The following is a 25,780-nucleotide window of genomic DNA, read 5'->3' as shown; positions in this document are numbered from 1 at the left end:
AAGCTTCTTCAAGGCTAACATGACAGCAACTCGTCTGCTACAGCAAAACTGTCTTTAGCGCTAGATGCGAAACCCTTCTTGTAACACCGAAGATGAAAATAATTTCATAAAAAATGTAATGTAAATTGCAAAATGCTTGGATGATATAAAGTATTAGTATAACAGTCAAAGTAAATGTTGTAGGGTTGAGTTTTAAATGTTATTACAATTCATATATTAGCCAATGTGTAGTATTAGAAACATTATTTTAATTTTGCAAATAAAATTGTTTTAATGAAATTTTCACATGATATTAAGCTTGTTATGAAAGCAATAAAAATGGTTTGATATTCATGACACCACTTGTGCTCGAAGTGGTAAAAAGAGGCCAATAAATGATGAAGATGATACTCGATGCAGTCACTTACGAATGAGTTCACCTGCTATCTCGAAAGTATGCAAGAAACTTCTGAAGCGTTGAAGAAGGACACTCTCACTGAAGACTCATTTCAAGCCCAATATAGCGACCCATTGAGGCTCCCTTCGGGAAAGTAAGGTTAGTGTGCGGAAGGGAATGATATATGCTAGATGCGAGGGCCGTAACAGCTAGCGGCACATGACTACATATCCAAGACGGACGTTTCATCTGAGAGCAAAATCAAGGCACTGAAGGAAGTGATGGCATCTCCTACCATCCCATTTCCCACTGTCACATATTCCGGTTTACCTTACGCCGCTGGATATATCGTTTAGTTAATCAACTTCGGGTGTGACGCTTGCGCTATTCTTCTTGAAACTAGCGAAAGAAGCAGACCCATGTAGTACGCTTTTCTACGAGGACAATATTCTAGTGGACTGCATTATCCGAAACCAGAGCTTGTTGCCCTATTGGACAAGCTTCTTTTTTTTTTTTTCGAAAAAGCTGCATTGCACCTACTATACACAAAAATGTTCTCAAAGTACTTAAGATCCTGATTCAGTCAGCATTTCAGAATTCAACACTGAGTTGTCCGAAAGGAATTGACAACAGCTATGTTATTAGGTCCGCTTCTTGATATTTGAAACATTTCTCAGAATTCTTCTTCTCAATTAATCATACTAGGAAACTGACAGAGAAGACCGAGAGGCCAACTTCTTATGTGCACAAGCCGTGCAGAAAGATTTTGAGACTGAATTTTCTAGACGCAGGTCGCATTTTGATGGATTGATGAACATATAGTGCAATCTGTAACTTTGAAGGACAATTTTTTATTGTTTGCCGCTCTTTTCGATTCTGCTTAACTGTTTATGCCCATTTCCTTGATTAAAAGTAGTCGCGAGACTACATATACATCTTCGGTCTTTCATCGACTGATATGTTTTGAGCGAAGCTTGAACAGCCCACTCCACTAGACAAGTGAAATTTTTGCTATATGAATAAATGTTTGTTCTTTACTCTGAATCTGAGACGCGCCATGAATTTTTGCCGGTACCTCTTCTGATCTAAACGAAAACGGTAGCGGTTGACAGAATCTCCACCGAACAGTCCACCATGCACTCACGTCAGGTCGCGCTACACCTGCTTAAAACATTCAAAGGCACATTGCATAGCCTGGCAAATTTATTTTTGTACCAAACTTAGGAGTAAAAATTGTTGAAGTGTACCCGAAGCTTCATTCGACCGTGGACGGCCGCACTGACAAAGGAGCGCGCGCGTGAGCGGATTGTTGACTGTATTTTATTCCTCGTACACGATAAATGCTCGATGCTGATTACGGTCTTTGTATAAACTATAAGGGACGAAATGTCAGGACCTGCCGGTTGCAACTGACGCCGGCGAAGCTAAGAGCGAACGCGCGTTTCCCTTGCGCGTGAACGGCTGTAGGGAGGAGCAGCAGTTAAAACCCCTCAATAATTTGAAAGTAGCGACACTCTCCTCCACTCCGGCGTTTTCCTCCTCGAATATCCTCGCCCGCCGGCTGCGCGCACTGCACACGGCACGCTTTTTTGGGCAGCGCTCTCTCGCCGTCCGGGCAGTTGGCTGGCCCATGCGCGCGCTCTTAAGTTCGCGCTTTTTCCACACTCTGTTATTGAATAAAATCACGAGTAAGATACGCGACACGTTTAACTACCACGAGCCACATAAGTTAGCGTCTCGTACGCGCAATGAAAGGGCCAATAAAGTGCGCTTGCGGCACGAACAAAACCACTTGCTGCATACATCTCACAATCCTTTTGACTTTTCCATACCGTCTGTCTCAACACGGCATAGTATATGAAGCTTAATATTTACAATATATTTGAACATTCCAGAATATTTTCAGCATAGCAATTGTTAGTTAAATTTAGATTCACCTCGAACTAATTTTCGCGGAAGTACAGTTTATGAAGTTGCTCACGAGTGGAGTTTTAGTAGAGGGATGTTTGCTGGGAACAAGCTGGGATATTTGCTTTGATGGCCGTCCAAAAAATTTTCATTAACGTTCAGGAGCTTGGCACCGCGCAGTGCACATGCAACGGCTTAATCGATTTTGTAGTTGAGAATTTGCACGGCGACTTTAAAACGAATATGAACTTTTTTCTATTAAGCATGAAACGCCTTTTGGTCCCGCTGTCGGCGACATTGAGGTGGTGTCGAGCCGAAATCGAGAGCCAAAGATCCAAGCACCGATTTCCCGTCATCCAAGGAAAGCGTCCGCACCCCAAAGCCCTCTCGACCACCGAAATTTGGATTCGACTTCACTGAATTCGCCATACCCAAATTATAAGTTAGACATCGATTTTGGCCACATTCGGATGAGGTCAAATTCAGAGAGTTCCTGGGGCTGCATTTTGTGGGAGGTCCCGAAATTTGGACGTAACTACTGAATTCGCCATATTCAAGTTAAATTAGACACCAATTTTCGCCAGATACGGACAAGGTCAAATTTTAAGGGTTTAAAGAGAAATGTTTGATGTGCTTATATATAGTTTTGCGGACACGTTCTGTGGACGAGTTCTCTACACGCTTTCCTGCGACATAAGCCTATTAATGCTTAATAATCTCCCTCATTGCACGCGCTATCGTTGAAAAGCGAGAACTAGGTTCAGAAACTAAAGTGGGTATTGTATGCGAATGTATGCGCATTGTATGCATCAGCCGTCGCTATTATAGCACGTTGAGCGGAACCATGAAGTGAAAACAATAACACGCATAACGACGCAAAATGATCAGTGAATTAAGTGAGATTGGCAGATTAGTGATGCGCTTGCATGCAGTATCAGTATACACAGTCGCTTGAACCCCGCAGAGATGGGCAGTCTTCGTCGGCGTAAAGTTCTTGCGGCCGATATTGTGCAGCCACGTTTTTCTTCTGTGTCTTTCTTAACGCTCAGAATCGCGAAAAGAACAAAGCCTTTTTCACTCTGGCACTGAAATGCGCAGCAACTGGGCGTAGTGCTGCACTAAAGGAGCGCGAATAACGCGAAGGGCAAGCCCGCAACGTCAAGGAGCTCGGTCGTAGCAGCGGCGGCTGCCCAAAAAATGTCGCCGACGAAAAATAAAAACACAAAAAGAGCGAACTTATCGCGCGCTTTTCTCGAAGACCGCCCGCGGAGCCAATCACCGTCCGATGGGAGAGGTGAGAGAGGAGAATCGGCGAGGGTGCGCGGCGCGGCGGCATAGTTCACAGAAAGTCGCTACTTTCCAATTATCAAGGGACTTTAGCAGCAGTGGGGCAGTGGCGACCCCACCGAGGTGCGGCGGGCGGTGGAAACAGATCCCATTGGAGAGGCCGTAAGAGAAGAGAAGCGCTCTCTCCCTCGAGACCGGCCGTGGGTAGGCGGATGAGGTTAAGATCGCAGGCGTCAAGTGTATGCTAGCGCAGGACCGTGTTAACTGGAGGAACATGGGAGAGGCCTTTGTCCTGCAGTGGGTATAGTCAGGCTGATGATGATGATGATGTTGATGACGATGATGATGCACACGGATGCCAACTTTCACACATCCATTAATATGGCCTTTTGTGTTTATTGGGCGGCGCTGATGACATTACCCTGCATGGCTTTATTACGTGTTTTCTTTTAATGTGTACTTTCCTTGCAAAGTCAGTGTACTAGTGGTGGTGGCGCCGATTTGGGTTCATCCATTCCTCTGCTGTGATTCTTCCCTTTGCTGTGCACTCATTGGATATCCGGGTTGTGGGTCACATAGATTACGTTGGGCGGCCTTTGCGTTTATACTGGTTTGCAACTAGAAGGCTGATGTTTGTACAGCGTAGCCTGGGGAACAATGCACCAACGGTACTCCTCTTGCCTTTTATGCCGCTTCGGCGCGCATTCTTGTAAAGTTAGAGGAGGAGGAGGAGGCAAAATATATTTATTGACTGAATTTAGTAGACGTAGTGGACAGCAATGGTCGTGTCTAGGATCTGCGAGGCGCTCTTCTATCCTGTCTTGCCCATAGACGTGGGACAGAGGCGTGAGCCGAACCCTAAATGGAAGACATTCGTTGCTCCGATCTCCCTCGTGCTGTAAGAGATTTTCGGTGACACACGCATAACATGAAGACCCTAAGACGTGAAGTAAACTGCTGTAAACCTACGAATGTAATTTTTCTATTTTTGTTACGATTAACTGGTAACCTCTTCATTGAAACAACCTCGTCATAAACTTTACGAATAACCTAACACTAAGCAGACCTACGGTAAACCGAGGACATCGCTCAGCTTTGAGGGTTAGACGCTAACAGTCAATTCGTTAACCTTACTACCGGTAAAAGTATTTTCTACATCTAGTGCTTTAAACGTGCCTGGAAAATCTCGGATCCATGTACTGCAGAAATACGAATGTTAACACCCTGAGCACTGGTGTAATGGAAAGACCTCATTTCAGAACAAACTTTAAACTGAAATCGCCGGCTCGTATTTTACCATATAGACAAAACAAATATAAGCGCACCACCGTTTTTAGTTCCATGAAGCTGGAAACTCATTATTTCGAAATGTCAATGTAACCTCCTAATTACGAGCATTACTGTTTTCTGCGTTTTTTTTCTCACCTTGCCATGTGATGTTATGTTACGTGTCATAATACGATATATGATGTTTAAGTGCTGATGTTATAATTTTAGTATGTATTATAGGATAACGTTGATATTCTAAATATGCAGCAAGTGTGTTGTTCATTTCTCTTTTGTTTATTGCAAGCGATTGTAACGTGTTATGCTACTCGGTGTACCTTTCATATTTCTTTTTTATATTCGCAACGGCCATGTATTGGTCCCCTGGGCCTTTGTCAAGCTGTATGCGCAGCTTTTAGTCCAGGGTGACCATCCGGAGTTTTCTGGCAAATAAAATTTATTGATTGACTGATTTTATTACTCTTGTTATTGCCTTCGAGCCCTATCCACCTTAAACTCTGACCTTCCGACGGGGTCAAGAACTGAAATAGAAGAGACATCTGAGCGAGTTGGTACGGTGACATGATGAATAAACAGCGTTACAGACTAGGACAATGATCAAGAAAAAAACAGGACGGGCGCTCACTCGCAACTGAAGTTAAATAAAAAAAAAGACGCAGTATAAATATTCAAGCCATGCCGCACTAAACCACACAATAAACAAAAAACCAAGTCATGATGACCCAGCACATATATCACGTTCAAGAAACCCAACCTTATTATCTGGTAAAGCGAGTGACGGTTCAGTAACACATTTTCCCCTAATCGCATGATATGCCTGGCCTCAATGATTTCGCGGATAATCTGTGCCGGATTGGCGTTAAAAAAAAATGCGCGACCAGATTAGAGCCTTACCAATCTGTTCGGTTAGAAGCGCACGAGAGATCATTAGAGATTGGTAGAGACTCTAATCTGGTGGCGCATTGTAAGGGGTGTGATGGCTGCCATCCTTTTCTAACAGAGATAGGTATTTTGGACACCCATCCGGCACAGATTAACCGGGAAATCATTGAGGCCAGGAATATTATGCGATTAAGTGAAAAATGTGATAGTGAACCGTCAATCTCTTTAACAGATAATGAGTTTGGGTTTCTTGTACGTGGTATGAGTGCTGGGTCACTATGACTTGGTTTTTTTTATGAGTCGTTTAGTGCGGCTTGGCTTGTATATTTAAACTGTGTTTTTTCTATAAACTTCAGTTGCGAGTCAGTGACCGTCCTGTTTGTTTCTTGATCTTCGTCCTAGGCTGTAGCGCTGTTTATTCATCATGTCAAGAGCTGAGGCGGTGAGCTTTTATGAGCTTTCATCCGGATCCAGTGAACTTTGCCCCGCGACCCATTGCGGCTTTTGGTTCATCTCTAGAAAAAATGGACAAAATATTTTTCTGAGAAGATTGCAGCAGTTAATGTGTAGTTCAATTGGTATTTGTCAGTTGAGCTCGAGGTCGCTGGTTCTTTATGATGGAAACGAAACGTAAAAACGGACATGAGCTTTGCGATCGATATGCTAGCCCGAGGTGCTCTAAGTTACCCACATGCTCTTCTGAGAAGTATAACTCCGCATGGACTTTGTAATTTGTGCGGAAGCACTAATGTCATATATACGTACAGTTTTTGTCAAACGTGTAGAGTCCAGGGGGTCTGCTAACGAACCTCTTCGTGCGGCATGTAATGCATTTCTAGTGTTCTGAATCTATTGATGGTAAGAAGATTTTTCGTACTACGCTCTCCAATGGGAACAACCTCCACTATTGCTAAATCAGCACCACTACACAGCTCAGAAGCAGACCCCCTGGGTTCTACACTTCGAACAAAGACTGTACGTCTTAGGAACATGTTGGCTAAATGAAGCTGAAGGTGTTGTACTGCTCCACACTTGCTTTGTGGAATATATTCGGCTTAAAGAATCTTCCCATTCACTTAGCCAAGCCGTATTTTTTTTCTTGTAGAGGATCATACCCGCTGAAAACGATGTTCTTAAACCTAGCTATTCCACGAGCAGTGTCAAGACGAGGGCTCTGCAGAAACCGCAAGAAAAAAAAAAAGATATATAAACTACCTCGACTTGAGAAAAGGAAGTGAACGGAGAGAGAGACATATCGTGCTGCGGCACGGAAAATCGTGAAAGAAAAAGAAAATTCCTAAACAGTTACTCGTTGCGCGGAACCCGTTACCCCAACAAGTGCATTTCTTTTTCTCTCCTTCAGCTACGCCAAAGCGGAAAGAACACCGGTGCGGCGGAAAGCCGAAGAGGAAATAGTGAAAAAAAAAAATCGCACGCACTGCTCAGTTAGAGAACGCTGCAGATATCAGTCTTGTCGCTTTGTCGGTTCTTTTCTCGTTTAGGTCACGTGTGCAAATAGCGGGGAAATACACAGGACGCTCCGCGGCCAGCTCCGTGTGCGCGCGGTGCCGACTGCCTGGTTTGGCTTCGTCCGCTTTCTTTTCGCAAATACTCAATCTGTCTCAATACTTTCCAGCAGTGAGCGTTTGAAAAAACAGCACATATACGTCGCTGATGATCGCAGCCTCTCTGTTCGTATTCTTCCCGACGAACTTCAGCAAAACATGCGTAAGTGCATGATGTTTGTATCTTGATCAGAGGAGCTTTTCGCTCGATACGATATTATACAGCAACCAATAATGTATTGTTTTAAAGCTTATGCGTATGTTGCTGCTCTATTTTTTTATAATTGGCGTGTGCCCTGATCGCATAGGATGATGTGCTAAGCCGATTTGGAAGCAAAGCTGCATCGGTATATTTAGCTCGTTTCGCTGCAGTCTGAAGTCCTTCGCCTCCTCAGCCCCAAAATGCTCGCCTTTCACTTTTTCATATGAAGGGACGCTCATTAACGATCAGTTAAGTCCAATTAGCGCAGGTTTTGTTCGATACGATAATAAAGTGCAACTAATATTGTACGGTTTTTGGAGCGGTTATGCATTTACTATCTGCAATTTGTTATCAAATCAAATCAATCTTTATTTAGCAATCTTCCACGGTGTACAAAACAAATGTCAGGGCAAGAACAAAAAAGCTGCTAAAAGTGAAGCTCGACGAGGTTCTTGCCAATTTTTCATTCGGCAGCGTGGATTTTTTTGTCCACGGTAAACACAGAAATACTTCCATATTTCAGCACACGTAGATATAAATTGCACTTCACAACAACAATAAAGGAACCATTATCATAAGCAATATCTCAAATAAATATTCCCATATACGAAAGCAAACTCAACAGAAAGCCAAAAGAACAGAACATTGTCAATATTAACAATTACATTGAATTGTGTGCACAGTTATTTTAAGCAGGTTAATTCAAATGCTCCATGCTCCAAAAAAGCACTTTGCACTAAGAACAGAACTCATCTCGAGACCATTGTTCGACATCAAATATTCCCTCAAACTGTGTCTATACATAATTTCAAAATTTTCATTTTTACTTTCCAAAATAACAAATAATGCACACGGTATTGTAACCTATTAATGCTTTTACTAGTGCTACAAAATGGCAATTGCCGCACTTCTCTTTGCCTCATTATGTATGGCAGTTGCACTGTTTTAGATTTCAGATCTGAATAAAGTACTTATTGTAATGTTCTAGACTGCTTTAGTATTTTGCCAAGAAGTTAAAAGTGTAGAGGTGTGTAGCAGGAAGCAAATTGAATGCCAGTAACAAATCCCGAGTGTGAGCATCGAAGGACACATTGGAAATATGACGAAAAGCTTTTTTCTGTATTAAATGTAATCTGTGAATGTTCGTCTGTGACGTTGTCCCTCATACCAGGTTACAATAATTTATACGCGGGTTTAATAAGGCATTGTAGAGAAGAATATTTAGTTTTTTTGGGAGCACCTGACGCAGGCTACAAATCATTCCAAAGGCCCTCGCCAACTTCTTTGCGACTAGGTCAATGTGAGCGTCCCAGGTTAAATGTTCGGAAACAACAACTCGTAATGTTTTGGATTCTTTCACACGCTCTATTTAAGAGGTGCTAACCTACATGTCTAAATGACAGCTTCTTTGCTTCTGTAACGGTGCGAATAATATGCTTTTGTTTTTCCTACATTTATTTGTAGTGAATTTACTGTGCTCTAATGAAGCAGCCTATTAAGGGTTACGTTGGCTAAATTTTTAATTTCATGAATCTCCTTATCATGAAAAGACATACTGGTATCATCCGCATAAATAACAAAGTATGCATGATCACTAATAGTTGTGATATTATTTTTGTATACAAAAGATCGGCCGTAGTATATGGCCTGCGGAACCTCTGCTCACACAGGAAGGAATGCTGAATTCTCACGTTTTATAACGACGGACTGTTTCCTTTGCTGTAAATACGAATTTATTAATTCCAGAGGAATCCCATGGAATCCGTCATCTGCCAGTTTATGCATTAAAGTATCGTCATAAATATCGACGAAGATACCCAAAGTGAAACTCTTTTCTTCAAATCCATTAGGTATGTATTCTTTTTGCGTCAGTAGAGCCGATTCAGTTTACACGTGCTTTCGGAAGCCGAACTGTAGTGGCTTTATAATAATCGAAGCGCGCGCCATTAATCTGACAGCGCAGGAAGACGTCTGAGCCGATTTAGAAACCAGGTGCGGCAGTGGAAGTAGCTCGTTTCGCAACAGTGTGAGGACCGTCTCCTTTATTCCAAAACGGTCGTCTTTCACTCCTACATATGGAAGTGCACTTAGATATGTATATCAATCAGTTTAGAGAAATTAGCACTGATTTTGTTCGTTATGACAATGTACTGCAGCTAATTGTGTATTGTTTTGAGGCATATGCGCACCTTATTGTTACTATAATATATGCATTTTTAATATTTGCTGTGTGCACATTGTGCGCTTATCGCGAAGGAAGCTGATTTCAGCCGATCTGGAGACGGGCTGCGACAGTCTAAGCTTGTTTTGTTGAAGTCAGGTCCTGTCTCCTCTACACCACAACGCTAGCCTTTAACTTCTTTATGGCGAGGCACTTGGCGGACAGCTATTACCACCAATTTTGTTCGGGAAACTCGATGTTAAACTGGGCGCCAAAAATTATCCGACTCGCATCAATTGGACACCTGATCAATCAGTTAAATGCAAAATGCTATCACTGATACAAATATTGTAGCGCCCCTCACCATAGGAGCGATTAGAAGCTGTACAAGCGTCATCGTTGCTGCCAAGCCGAAACTCTGTGCACGGGCTGAGTACAAAATTTGTCAAGTGTTTTTCTTTTTTGCTGCTTTAATGATGTCGATGCGTGAAAATTGATAATTGAGTGAGGCGGCGTGCTCCCAAGGTAAGTGCTCGAGCGCGTTCATTTTGATGACGTTCGAATGTATATGCAGTACACACAGAATGAGCCGTTTCACACTGGCGTGTGATTGATTGTGCTATGCGCGCTTCCTTTCTGGACAAGCAGTTGTATTCTTTTCGTGCTGTTTATTTTCTGCTCCTCACATGCTCATGAGATATGCAAATACGTTCTGCCAGCTTTAAAAGTTTTAACGGGGTATATAATCTTCTGCGAGTTGGGCGCTCTATAGGTAGCCGTCTTAACAGATAAGATTATTTTAAAATAGAGTCAGGGTTGTTTAATAATGAAGATAAAGCACATGACTTATCGTTATATATTGAGACGTTTTTCTCTGAACGTTGCACAACCGGTTGAGAAACTTAACGTCTTTTCTGCGGAATAAACTTATTGTAGGTTTCATATTGTAAATATAGCGGGAACCGTTCGTTCTGCCGCTTCAGAACCCATTAAACGCGCATAGACGTACAAACAGTTACACAAAACCGTAATCAATAAATGAGCCACCTTTTACAGTAGCGCGGACAGCTGGTTTTGCTAAAATTAATAAAGTGCAGAATAAGCATGCAAGAAATCGCGTCGGGAAGGTAAGGTTAGAGTGCGCTGCGGTTGCGAATTGTAACATCCGGACGGTAGCAAAACGAAGTACCCGCGCCTCTCTCGCGGATTCACGGATTCTGATTATCTTTTGTGGCTATGCGCTAACGCGTTTTTAGTCGGGTCGCATGAAAGTGAGGCGCATAAAATATATTGACGTGATTGAGGCAAATGCAGCGCTAGTCAAATTTTGTCACTCTTTTAAAGCTTGCCACAGTTGCTGGCAGTGAGCAAAGACTACATTTAATCTTCCTTTCAAAGCTATCATTACCTGGAGTGTATGTCTAAGCGAAATTAACTGTTTATTTAAAAAATAACTTCTCTTCGTGCAGCCGACAAAAATGGAAACCTCCACAGATCAGATCAGTCACAGACATCGAATGATCGACAGGCTGCAAAAAGAAGACCAAACCTCAAGCCCCTCTTCCAAATATGGCACATGGGTTCTAGTGAGTTATATACCCACGTTCATTAAAAAACGAAATGCGAGATTTTTGTCAACGCTTTTGAAAATATATTATTTACAAAATGCTGCAGCTGCTTGTTTTTTTGTGGCATCAGAAAAGCTACTGCTTTTCTTGATGCATTTGCATGCGCTTCCCTGTTATATATACATGGGCCCGGTATATTTAATGCATGGCAAGAATACCTGCTCGAGGGGCGATGGCTGACGCTATGCCGTAGTTTCAGCCGCCTGCCGGCCACTAACCGGCGTCGGGAAGGAACCTGCCGACGTACAGCCTGTTGTCAGCAGAATAGCTTAGGCGGACAAGCAGCCGACCACTCAGTAGCGCTCGCAGGTGGCCGGCCTACGTGCGGCAGTTGCACGGTCACGTCGGGCCAGAGGTCGGTTCGTAGTTGATTGCCGACGTCGGCCCTGACTCGGGTGCCAAAGTCGAGCTGGGCACTTCGTAGTAGGCGAGAGAGGTCGGCCTAATCTTTTGCTAAGCTCTTTTTCTGCTTGGGCTGATGATAAGAGAAGCGAAGCTGAATTAATTACTGGGCTATAATTCGGCAAGGGGGCCTCAAATTGTTGTTGCACCTGTCATAGTGCGCACGCCTGATGTGCGTGGGCACCGCTGTTCCAAGCGATTCAAGTTCAAGGAAGTCCCTTCCTTCACCCCCACCCCGTTTTAGTTCGAGTTATCGAAATTTGGTGTAGAATTAGTTATTATTGTAGTCTTCTATTGAGCAGTGCTGATAAACTGGAACGTGTACAACTTAAAATGTCTATTGCCTTATTAGGCCTCAAGTATTTTCACGAACGAGTTCACAAATAAAGCAAATGCATTAACATTTGCCTGCTAGGCAAAGGCCAGTGGTTATGTCCCCAAGCACACCCAAGTGTTTGCATTTCACCCGAAGGTAAATTGCCACACTCATTCCATCAAACAAGAGACAACAAGGAAGTTGAAGATGTTTGGAAGCATGTACTGGACTACTGCGCCCACTACCATGCTGCATGATGAGGTCAGACTACAGAGAACGGCAGCCTGCCAAACAATGAGCAATAACGATAAGCACTGACTTCCCCATTACCCAACATGTGTGGCTCAAATGACAGTGACGCCTTCTTGAAACGTCATCTATGGACCAGTCAAAGGTTTAAAAGGCCCCTCTTGTCACCAACTAGTCAGCAATCACCATTGATGATGAAGCCAAGTTCTCTCCAAAACCTGCGTTCCCGAAACCATTTCCTGGACTTGTGCACTTTTTTTATTTCTGAACAATTAAAACTCATGCTTTGATATTTTGTACACCTACCTCAAATTAAAAAACTGCATATGTACTGGCGACTCCTTCAAAGACAATGTTCATGCATTTCGCTTCCTCTTTGTGCAGCATTGCACTCAGCTGTACTTCCGTTTTTAACAAGAAAATAAAATGACCAAATAATCAAACAAAGAAAAAAATGGAAATTGAAAATGTGTCTGACTAAATACATGCATGGCGTTATTTTTATTCAGTAAATTTTCACTTTTCTGAGTTGTTCAGGTGTTCTTATAATATTTCTCAAAATCGGCTCAGAAAACGAAATTTTAACTACCTTCCAGGCCTTTGTCTTAAAATGGTTCGCACACAGAACAGCAATAATTCGAAACAATGTTTTCAGCATACTAAGCTATCAAAGTGTTAAAGCTCATATTTATATAACGTTTCAATACAGAGGTACGATAGCGCTAATTTCAAGAAAACAGCGACCACTAATAATTTCTGAAAACAATTAAGAAAAACTCCACTTTTAAATTTTTTTAAACATTTTCCACCTATTGTCGTCTACTTCAGCTTTCGAAGTCAATAAAAAACATAATGTATAATTTTGTTGCAGAAGTAGTTAGGACCACCTAAATAAGGCTTATTCGCAAGGCATAGAGTTCCACGCAGGTTTGAAGATTCTATGACATTTATAAATCGCTTGCGATTTCTAAACTTTTTTCATAATATTTAACGGCAGAATATATTTACAGAAGAGGATGAATGATGTATCACGTACAGGTTTTTTTCTTATGGTGATAGATCTCCCGCCGTGGTGGTAGAGTGGTAAGACGCCCACTACTGTGCCGGATTATCCGGGTTCGAACCCGACCAAGGCGGCTGCGTATCGATGGAGGCGAAACGAAGTGGCGTCCATGTGCTGTGCGATGTCAGCGCGCGTTGAAGATCCTCAGGGGGTCTAAATTACTTCGTAGCACTCCACTATGGCTCCCCTTTCTCTCTTTCCACTTTCCTCCCATCCCTTACGGCGCGGTTTAGGTGTCCACAGAGTACGTGTGACAGATACTGCGCCTTTCCGTTCCTATAAACCAATTAATATTAATATTATTATAGAAATATGGGTGAAACGTCGATATAAGCAGAAAGCGAATTCGTAGTGATCGGATAAAACGTTTCATATGTGAACATGCTTTTTTCCCCTAGCCCCAACATTTTTGGCTGACCCATGATAACTAAACTGAACTGTTCAGATGCAATTGAAAGGAAGCCACTACAATTGTGCAGAAATATATTGTTAGGAATGTTTATTGCATTTTGGTATTTAAAAATGGAAATATGACCAAGCTTTTCAGTGCAGTACAAATGGCTGCTTTTTAGTATGAAAGTGTTGATGAACATATTTCGGGGCTTTAAATGCAGACGTAAATTATTTACTTTGCCAAAAACGTTCTCCATAACGTGCGTGAACCAAGTATTGCTGGTTGTCATTTAGCGCAAATGTTTTCGCAATATCGTTGGTCAAATACAAGATAATTACACTGCACTAATGTTACTACTAATATACAATATCAATATTATACAATAGTGTTAAAGACAATAATATCGACAGTATTTTTGCATTATCAATTGTTTTAAGAACTACCAATAGTATGGATAGTTCGTACTGCTGACATCCGATAGCAACAAGAAAGAGAAATCACATAAACCACGGTGATCTTCTAACCAACAATCCATGTAGCACACTTTTCTTCTTGTGGCTTGAAACTCTGTCAGCTAAAGCTCAGTGAACAAGCGACACATCTCTCAGAGCCTTTGCAACGATGATAAAACCTTTTCTGTCGTGAAGATCATAGCGGTATCTTGTATTGAAAAAGCATGAGCTTAGTATATAAGTGCCCTATCCACATCCCTCAAGAGCAAAGAGGTCTCATCATACACGTGCATCACGGTTTCGTGATTGCTTACATTGGCACGCTGAATAACAAAAGACATGAGGAAAGAAACACGCGCTCCTGAAAAGTTCTTATAAACCGTATTTCTGCTTTGAATAAACTTCAGCTGACGCCTCCCACCATGTCTCGTGGCAATATTTCTTACCTGACTTTCGCGCTTCTGTGCTAGTGGCCAGGCAACAGTGTGGAAACGACTAAGGATGGCGATACGTAAAGAGATGCCCCGTCTCTACTGAACGTACTCCATTCTTTTTGCACACTGTAAAATAAGTAGCATAACCATATTTCTTAGACATGCTCGCACACAGAGCTCCTGTGATGGTTTTGAGAGCTTTTTCAAGATGTCTTAACCAGTTTGTGATAAAGAATATCTCCAAAAACTTATACAATACAATTATGACCACAATTAAAAACTTTTACAATACAATTATGACCATGCTACAGGCGGATTGAAGTTCTGCTTCCAATGAAAATGATGGTAACGTGAAAAGCACGTTTTATAAACTCGAGTAGTTTTCAAGAAACAAATGGGCACCCTACCAAATTGACTTTATTAAGTGCCCGCCGAGCGGCATGATTAAACATAACTTGATAACATTTGAGGATTAAATCTCAGCCGGTGCAATTGGTATCGCAATGGCCTGTAATGCACTGAACAGGTAACTGGAGTTCTTTAGAATGATGACAGATATATTGAATACCAAGGGGTGATCCTTGGCACTCTACTCTTGGGAAATGATGGTGTTTTACAGTTGAAACGTTTGAGCAAGACTCTTTTTATTCATCAGATATATTGAGCAGAAACATATGACGCGTGTGGTTTCTTTTTTTTTTTTTCAAATTATGGTGGTAAAATTTTCATAATTCAGGAAACTGTCCTCTTTCATCACTACGCATTATTGTATTTACCCCGCCGGGGTGGCGCAGTGGTTACGGCGCTCGACTACTGTTCCCAAGGACGCGGGATCGAATCCCGGCCTCGGCGGCCGCTTTTCGATGGAGGCGAAAAGCAAAGCGCCCGTGTGCTGTGCGATGTCAGTGCACGTTAAAGAACCCCAGGTGGTCGAAATTTCCGGAGTCCTCCACTACGGCGTCTCTCATAGCCTGAGTTGCTTTGGGACGTTAAACCCCACAAACCAAACCAAACCAAGCATTATTGTATTCATAGTGGATGTGGACTGCATTTTTTTTCACCTCTCAAGTAGAAGCTAAGCTTACTGAAGCGCCCAAGCTTAACCATGCACTATCTCACAGTAGCTTATATAAAAGTAGTACCTACGTGTTTGCAATATCAGTGAATAATGAAGAACACCTTGTGGCTGAAATTACTATGAAGCTTTCCACTATAGCATCCCACCACTGCATCAACTTCTCGTTCCTTTGATTCTTTCTTTTCTTTGTGGAAACTTGAGAAAAGTGAGAAACGTTTCCCTTTAAACAATTTTTCATTTAAACCTGACAGCTGAAACATTTTACAATACAGTGTCTTCCACAACTTGAAGTACAAATTAGACAAAGTGGTAATTTCCCAGCCACAAGAAGACAATTTTGTTCAGTGATGTTTGTCCACTTATTATGATAGGCACTATCCATGAGCCTTTCTCATTATAATTTGTAATACTGAATTAAAAAACCACTCCTTGAACGTTTGCCTAGCCCTGTGTATTATTTCCCCTCCCTTTAGAAACCAGACGTTTCATGAAGTGCAAATCTTGTCGAGCTTTCAACACTCATAAAACGAAGTTCCTCAAAAGATGATGTCCTCATTTCTTTTCTGGGTGCCGCTACTTTCAACACTTGGTCATGGAACCTAGCACCTAAGGGCGTCAGGATGGAAAAGAAGGTACGTCATTGGGGGGCAACGACCTGCACAGCTTGTGATTTGTTACACCTGGCACAATCTATATCTCGTAAGCACTAATAGCGATTTTCACTGGTCGCTCCTGTGCACGCGTCCTTGTCGTGGGATCACAATTTCAAATTGCACTGGTCGACCGGGATAGGCGGCGAGTGTAGCAACTCGATCCGCCCCCCAAAGTCGCATCTCGCCGGAAGTTCTAGTCGGTAATGTCGTCACTTCCGGAATTGTTTGGTTGTTTTTAGCGGTTTTAGAGTATATAGGCAGAAGACTAGGCACCACTTTTTTTAAGCTAATGTATCGATGTGTCTATTGAAAAATGTCTACTGCATTAAAATTATGCAAAATCAAGTTCCAAAGGGCCGCGCTCCTGCATATTTATCAACCTCAACAAATTCTCCTCTCGGATGCGACTTCAACTTGCGGAAATGGTCCAGCATTACTTCTGCGCGCACTCTGCACGTTCCGCTCGTCGACCAAGGGGGATTCGCTCTGTAGCGGTTTAGGTCACTCTATTTGGGTTCGTCGCCCAGCTCCAGTACAGCTGGAAATCGCCACAAGGTTAACCATGACAGAAACCATCATCTGTAATAACTCCAGTGTTTTTCTTGGTCTCATTCCTGTACCCCGACTTTAAAAGCTGTGACGTTGTCAAAAGCCATTCGTACACACTACAATAACTTCGCACTAACACAATATCAACCCCGCGGGAAAATAAAATTTTAGAGTGCCGTCAACTGAAATGGTTATTGAACAGGAACCTCTTGGAAAAAGGATTAAAGTGGGACCATATGACAAAATTGGGAGAGTACCAAAAAAGGGACCACTTCCGAGCTTTTACAATAAAAAAAATTGAAAATACCGGCTGAACAGAAGTTACGTTTCAAATAAAAATTTGGTCTAATCATGTTTGCTATCCGTAAGTTGGGCACATTAAAGTACAAAAAAAAACAGTTTGTGAGGACTGTAGTTTGCCACCATGACTTGTGCGAACATTTGAACAGAAGCATAGAAACTGCGACAATTCCAGAGGCTGTCTTTGAAATTATAACAAAGCCCACTGTTCACGCACAAATCACCAATTAAACCAGAGATGAACTAAGCAAACTCAATATACAGTCTTTTCAAAATTGTTAAGTCCAGGGGTTCTACTTCTAAGCCAAGTAGTTAGGCTTATTAGCATTCCTGGAACTCTTAGCCACTGAAAAGAGCAGGAGTAAAGATCTCACCTTCGGAACTGATAGTGCATTACGCACGCCACGGCGCAGCTCAGAGGTAAACCCCGCAAGCTCCAAACTTTTCACAAAGGATGTACAGTGATTTGTCCACTCGCAATTATAGAGCACCAAAATATTGCACCAGGATTTATGCTTGCACTATTAATGTGCGGCCTATGACTTTAAAGAAGAACTAAATTGTGTATGTGCACATTGATATTGGGCCCATCCGATAGTTACAGCTGTCCTAAGTACAGAAAACTTTCAGCTTCTATTTCCATATCCCAATAATGAAATGAGACTCTTATACTGGGGTCTATGTACTTGCCGAGTTACCGCATTTATTTCGTAAAATTTTCAATACACAGTTATAAAACAAAATATGAATGCAATTTAGTATGCCGCCAAAACCAACTTATAAGAACCACACCACATCTGCTTCGTTTATCGAAAATGCTAATGCTGTGACGACATGCAGTTCAGTGGATGCTGCTCTGAAGAACACTTGCTTTCCAGCAGTCACAATCAAGTTTGCATTTGCAAGTTCACTTCCTTCCAAGTGGGACTATTAAAAGCCACTTGAAAGCGAGTGGGACTATTTCCAGGACCATGCACTGCGGCACTACACATGTTTCAAACCTAAACAATTAGGTCCATTGATATTCCCGCTTAACATACTTTCACTCGCGATGCGAACCTTTATTGCACTCAAAACTTAATATTGTGAAATATCGTCTATAATATCTCGAAGGTCATCTCAGCAGTACGTACTGATAGAACCGCATAAAATATGTCAAGGCAGTGCATATCTTTTCCGTTGAGCTATCCGCAACATCACGTCGATGATTACTGCTCGTCCGACCAGCCCGATAATCGCAAACGTGCGGAGACTCGCACTGAAAACGAAGTGACCTAGAAAGCAAATCCACATGCTTATATATATGTGAACAGAGGGTAGCAAAGATAGCAGACCGAGCGCGACGGGTAAACATGATCCGCCAAAGTCACTATCCATTTATCAACGGTAGCTAGCCCGAGGTGTTTATGAAGTTTTTGTCACGTACTCGACGTTAGCGCAAGGAAACAGCGGTGATTGCCTTCTTGCGCGCTGTCCGCTGCAATGGACGAAACCCGACACGACGCATTCATACGGTGGCATAGGGCTCGTCGCTCTAAAACAGAATTGCGACATAAAATCTGGCAGTGGAAATCACATCCGCCACTGTGTGCCGACATAGATTTCCGACTGAAGTTCCCGTCCACATTGTTTTTCTTTTTCTGCCACTCGGAGAGTTGCCCATGATTTCACCTCGCCGGTCCGCGCGCTTGACATTGATATAGCGCGCGATAACACTAAAAGGCCTAGGCCCTTATCATGCGAGCCACGTGCGCATTTCCTATTTCCTCCCGCTCGCATCTTCCGATAAAGCAAACAGCCCAGATGCAGCATATGTTCAAGCGGAAGACACTCTGTACAACCGGCGGAACTCGAATGTCGCAAAGAGAGTTACCGGGCGTGGTACCGACCGAGGGACGCCGTGTTTTCTGCGACCGAAAGTTTACCATGAAAAAGCGTGATGGCTTCCCTGCTTGTCCAGCTTCAGAAACGGCCGAGAAAAGACTCGACGAACGCATGATGACAAGTACAAACCTACAAACTACCGATGACAGACAATGCATCGATTAACATGTGTCCAAATAACGCCGCGAACTCTACCAGAACTCCAGAAACGAAACAACCGTCATTGTCGTCACTCCGAAAACATCCGCTCCGCACTCACATATAACAGTTAGACCGAATAAACGCCTCAGATACGCCTCAGACCGAAAACGCCTCAGACCAAAAACGCCTCAGAAACGCCTCAGATGGAAATAAGGTATACGACGGGACAATAAGATACCCATTCGGGAATTACAACGTCAGCAAAAAATAAAGGTAGTCTAAATTTGCACGAGCTCGTACCTTATTCCTCCTGTTTTTTCCACACTAGCTGCAATATCGCGGCAATTTACTAAAACGCACCGACTAGCCCAACTGTCTTCCCTGGTCAGGTGAATTGTCTCTCAGCCTATCCTCCGCGTTCTTTCGTGCGCCCGCGCGCGCGCGTGTGTGTGTGTGCGTGTGCGTGTGCGTGTGCGTGTGCGTGTGTGTGTGTGTGTGTGTGTGTGTGTGTGTGTGTGTGTGTGTGTGTGTGTGTGTGTGTGTGTGTGTGTGTGTGTGTGTGTGTGTGTGTGAGAGAGAGAGAGAGAGATATATGACGAGACGCAAACTGAGGGGTGAGAAAGAGGAGTATAAGCGCTGCAGATTTTGACATCGTCTTACGGCTAAGATTGACGAGTACGCCTTCATCTGGGCTATGGTGCTCTAGAATATGGGTAGTGGACCCAGGGAGTGGCCGCGGGTGACGTGTGTCGTGTCGACGACTCGAGATGGCGCCACTATAGCATGCATGGGCTGTATGAAACGCGGCGCGCTGCGCCTTGCTGTGCGCTCTGCGTAGAATGGAATAGATAAGCAAGGCTCTGTATTTCATCATCATCATCATCGTCAGCCTGATTATACCCACTGCAGGGCGAAGGCCTCTCCCATATTTCTCCACTTAACCCGGTTCTGTGCTAGCTGCATTCACTTGACCCCTGCGAACTTCTTAATCTCATCCGCCCACCTAACTTTCTGCCGCCCCCTGCTACGCTTTCCTTCCCTTGGAATCCAGTTTGTACCCTCAGCGAGCATCGGTTATCCTCTCTTCGTACTACATGTCCTGCCCATGTCCATTTCTTCTTCTTAATTTCTACTAGAATCTCGATAACTTGAGTTATATCTCTGAACCACTCTGCACGCTTTCTATCTCTTAATGTTACCCCTACCACTTTTCGTTCCATAGCCCTCTGGGTTGTCCTCAACTTAAGTAGAACTCTCTTGGTTAGCCTCCACGTTTCAGCCCCATAGGTGAGTACAGGCAAGATGCAACTGTTGTATACTTTCCTCTCGAGCGATACCGGTAAGCTGCTAGTCATAATCTGCGAGTGCTTGCCAAATGCGCTCCATCCCAATCTTATTCTTCTTGTTATTTCCTTTTCATGGTCCGGATCTGCGGTTACTACCTGTCCTAAGTAGACATATTCGCCTACTACTTCCAGTATTTCGCTACCTAATGTAAACTGCTATTCCTTCCCGAGGCTGTTGAACATTACCTTAGTCTTCTGTATAATGATTTTCAAGCCCACCTTTCTACTTTTTCTGTCTAGGTCATCAATCATTATTTGCAGTTCATCCCCCGAGTTGCTTAGCAAGGCAATGTCATCAGCAAATCGCAGATTACTGAGGTATTCTCCATCTACCTTTATCCCTAACTGCTCCCATTCCAAGTCTCTGAATACTTCCTCTAAAGAAGCTGTGAATAGTACTGGGGAGATTGTGTCTCCTTGCCTAACACCTTTCTTTATGGGAATTTTGTTACTTTCTTTATGCAGAACTATGGTTGCTGTGCAGCCACTATATATATCTTCCAGCACTTTCACGTACGGCTCGTCTACCCCCTGATTTCGCAATGCCTGCATCACCGCCGAGATTTCAACTGAGTCAAATGCTTTTTCGTAATCAATGAATGGTATGTATAAAAGCTGGTTATATTCCGATCATTTTTCTATCACCTGATTGATGGTATGGATATGATCGATAGTAGAGTACCGTTTCCGAAACCCTGCTTGATCCTTTGCTTGATTGCAGTCTAAGGCTTTCCTGATTCTATTAACGATTACCTTAGTAAATGCGTTATACGTAATAGACAGTAAGCTGATTGGTCTGTAATTTTTAAAGTCCTTAGAGTCCCCTTTCTTGTGAATGAGGATAATGTTTGCATTTTTCCATGGTTCCGGTACCGTCGATGACACCAGGCACTGCGTATACAGGGTGGCCAGTTTTTCTAGCACGATATCCCCCCCGTACTTCAGCAAATCTGTAGTTATCTGATCCTCTCTAGCTGATTTCCCCCTTTTCATAGTTTCTAGTGCTTTCTGGACCTCGTCTTCGTCACTGGTGGAACGTCTGACTGTTTTTCCTTACTGCCAATCTCATCATACGTATTTCATCATACGTCTTGTAAATAGGTGCTGTACACAGCGAATATCGGCAAATAGAAAGTAAGCGTTCTAGCGATCAACAGCCAGCAGCGTGATGGTGCGAATATGCGGCCAGGATGAATAAACCTCAAATGCTTCTCAAGGCTATTGTAGCAATTCAGTGCTTACAAAAACATTGGGGCCGGGGGCTGATGCGCATGTCGGTCCCCTACTCTTTCTCCGCTCTTGGCGGTCTCTACCCAACTCTGAGCTACAGTGCTAAATGATTATGCCCCTAATTTCACTTCAAGTTAGAACAAAATCTTTGAAATTCACAGATGGTCAATGAACTTCATCGGCACATTTATGCACGAGAAACTATTACAGCTTGCTAAGTTGGTTGGTTTGTTGGTTTGTGGGGTTTAACGTCCCAAAGCAACTCAGAATATCAGAGACGCCGTAGTGGAGGGCTCCAGAAATTTAGACTACCCGGGGTTCTTTAACGTGCACTGACATCGCACAGCACACGGGCGCCTTGCTTTTCGTCTCCACCGAAAAGCGGCCGCCGAGGCCGGGATTCGATCCCGCGTCCTTGGGGACAGTAGTCGAGCGCCGTAACCACTGCACCACCCCGGCGGGGAGCTTGCTAAGTGATTATGTTATGTAAACAAGGGACATTTATTGATTTTCGCTCGCCCCAGTGTCTCCGTATAGTTGCAACGCTAGATTGCTCAAGTGAAGGAAACGGGATCATATACTGGCCGCGGCGGCCGCTTTACAATAAAGGAGAAAGGCAAGGCTCGCGTCCACTGTGCGATATTAGTGCACATCAAAACTCTCAAGGGGTCGAAATTTTTGAAGCTATGCACTATGCAGTCCCTAGCTCGTGTTGATTTCGGACATTAAACTCTGCTAAGCCAAGCAATTAGTTCTTGCTTTTAATCTCTGATCGAGATGTGACAAAATCTGTTTGGTGGCTTTGGCATTATCGGATGTCTAGTAGCCATCGACATTAATTCACGTGATGATTTCGAGCTCAATGAGACCTACCCTAGCGGTCAGAAAGTGGGCGCCTTCTTGCCAAATACATATACCTGAATTTTCGAGGCTGCGAGGCTTCAAAAAGGCGGTGCAAGGGTCCGAGTTTGGTTTCCGTCTCAACCTTCCGTATAAAAGTAGCTGGCCGAGTTGGCAGCTTCTTTGGACAATTTGACGACATTGTGTTTTTAACACATTGGTATTTGAAGCCTGCCAGCATTCGCATAACTATTTTAGGCTGTAAGGTTTCAATGATCTGGCGCTAAAAGAATGAAAACTATCATGACGTGACAGTAATTATTAATGTTCCCTTTACAGAACACCCGTGAAAGCAGCGCTCAGATAAGGAGATAACAGGGGATTTCTTTGGAAATCATCATTTTTCTATTTTCTGATGCTCGTAGAAAAGCATTTTCTATAATAAATGAGTACATGCTGTATTTTTTTTTTTTTTTACTGGTTGCGAACCACATAAACTACCCTTTTTTTCAATTCAAATCTGTGAATCGCTTATGTACAGGGCCTTGAATATTTGGGGGCTGGGATTCTAAAAATTCCTATGCAAAATCTACTACCCCATTCGAGCTGAAATAACGTTCACAAAGTAGCAAAATATTGTCTACGTTATCTGATAAGAGGTTCAACATCGATACCTGCCTAGATTTTCCGAAATCGAGAAAAAACTGCTCTCGGCGGCGTGCACAATTTTCGCAGAAGAAAGTCGAAAAGCTTTTTTGACATGGTGCGTCAGCTGTCGGGCAGCGAGGCAAGCTCCATCCCGGCCGTTGGTGCACTTGCCTCGCTGCCCGACAGATGACGCACCATGTCAAAATAGCTTTTCGACTCTCTTCTGCGAAAATTGTGCACGCCGCCGAGAGCAGTTTTTTCTCGATTTCGGAAAATCTAGGCAGGTATCGATGTTGAATCTGTTATCAGATAACGTAGACGGTATTTTGCTACTTTGTGAACGTTATTTCAGCTCGAATGGGGTAGTAGATTTTGCATAGGAATTTTTAGAATCACAGCCCCCAAATATTCAAGACCCTATATTATCCCTCCTGCATGGGCCATAATATTAGACTGCAGTATATTCAAATACAAAAATGAAATATAAGTTACGTCTACCCTCCACTCTCTCTCACGACAGCAATAAAGAGATGGTTTCACAGCAAACCATGAAAAACGTCTGCTCATCCCGTAAGAAAACAGATATCGCCTTATGAAAAGGGGCCCCTTGGGTGACGGGGAAATAGCTTTTGCAGAATCCTACGCAACTGATCACGCTCAAAGAAGTTACATTAGGTGGGGTCCCATTCCTCCGTTATAGTTTGCTTTCTTCATACTTATCGGTCAAATTTCTATTACATGTGCTTCCACATATTAGGCAAGCTGTAATGAATGTGCACCCTTGCTCACAGCTGTTGAAGATGAGGACCTGGGCTGCAGCCTCCTCAACACCCTCCTTAATCCAGGGCTGTAGTAATCACTCTCAGTTACCATTCGTTTTCGTGCAAAATGTTTTATTCAAACCTTTGAGATTTTTATGGAGTGTTCCATCGGTCTCATGCATCCTTTGGCACAGCGAACAGCGGCGGCTTCTGGCACTTCGTCCTTTAGCTGTTTCTCGTTTTGCAACCGCGGGCTATCAGATACCGCAGTCGCCGACTATTCGGATTCGCCTCAGTTTTTCAACGCCGCCAAGAAAGACAGAACTGCAAAGCGCCGCAAACATGGCAACGGAAAGCTGCAGGCGACTTGGCGGCACCCGGGCCATACCCTGTCCCGCTGGCAGCGAGGGCGCGCCGGCCAAATAGGACGGATGGATAGAATCTAGGATCGTGCCCTTTGAAACAGGGTGCTAGCAGTTGCTAGCATGCTCGTTTTTTCCCTAAATTTTGAAAATTGTTTTGCATCTGTTAACTATATAATCATTTCATATATAGAATATTTATTTCTACATTCCTAACATTATGTCACTTCTCTGCTTTTAAGCCACCAATCTTCCAAGCGCTTTTTTTTCTAGCTTCCACCGAACATTCATTCAGCCGACCACATGCATCTATAAACCACAGGGTCTCAGAAAGAGCGACTGCGCCTGCATTGGCTACTGCAGCGCAACCGCATGCATCTGTGTCCTGTCAACGCTCGCCGCCTCACCGCATCGTGTGGGGCGCGCTTGCTCCCCAACCCACTACCCATATTCTAGAGAAGTGTATCAATGCCTCGCCCTTTTCGCTGTTCAAAATAACGTACATACAGCGCGTTGCACAATTACGTGCGCGCCCAATGTTTCAATGTTTCTCTCCACTAAATTGCTGAATCTTTGCAGCACACATTTCGCACTGAAATAGCATTTGGTCCGCAGTATTGTTTATACCAAATTCGTATGTAACACTTCCCTGATTCAATCAGAAGTCGGATGTTCCACCCGTATGCGGCGGCGACGAAGCAAAAGAAGCCGCTGCGCATACAATAGAACCGGTGGCGCCGTTTTGTGCTGATTTCAGGACCTCCGTCATAGCAAAAGAAAGGCGATGGAAGGTTGCTGCAAACGGCAAAATATGGCGCCGCTGATGCCTGTGGCTCCTCTTGCCCTAAACAAATTTGCTATAAACATACTGCCGATCAAGTGGCACTTTTGTGCGAATTTTGACCTGCAAGGATTTAGCGATTTAGCTGGGAGAATCAAACTATGGCCCCCACTGTGCAACGCGCTGTGCATTTACGGTGCTTCTACGGAGGACCATTTTATTTGACAGAACCCTGGCCGTTCCTCGGCCAAGCGTTTTTGGATGTGTTCTAATACCCCCTAGTAGACGTCTACTTAGACAGCTACGCGGGCAGCCGCCATCTTGGGACGCGTTCCAATTCTCGCGAAGCAGTCTCGAGAAGACGTACGTCTTCGCCGAAGGCAACATCGATGCAGACTATACTGTCTAAACAAGACGGACAGTGCGCGGTTCGCGCTGAGCGAGTCGTGCGTGCGGTGGTGGCAGTAGCTGTACGGTGGTCGTGCTCTTTGCGAACGCCGGAGTATGCATATGAACGATCTTTCAATCGTGAGTTGTTACGTCAATGTGTGCGTTAGCTAAAGGCTAATTTAGTTGTCTTTATGGTCGTGAGGTTCATAGC

At 43.5% G+C, this 25,780-nt stretch overlaps 1 long non-coding RNA gene across 1 annotated transcript; it reads left to right on the top strand.

Annotated features, from left to right (window-relative positions):
* Window positions 1-7,308: 7,308 nt before the first annotated feature.
* LOC146179717 (uncharacterized) lies at window positions 7,309-11,303 on the top strand. The gene is made up of 3 exons (XR_014700936.1): window positions 7,309-7,468; window positions 9,254-9,357; window positions 11,138-11,303. It is a non-coding gene; the product is annotated as an uncharacterized LOC146179717 (long non-coding RNA).
* Window positions 11,304-25,780: the final 14,477 nt, after the last annotated feature.

Source organism: Amblyomma maculatum, chromosome 9 (assembly GCF_055883805.1).
Source record: "Amblyomma maculatum isolate TAMU_Amacu chromosome 9, ASM5588380v1, whole genome shotgun sequence".
Taxonomy (NCBI): Eukaryota; Metazoa; Arthropoda; class Arachnida; order Ixodida; family Ixodidae; genus Amblyomma; species Amblyomma maculatum.
This window is presented reverse-complemented; position numbering and strand designations above follow the sequence as displayed.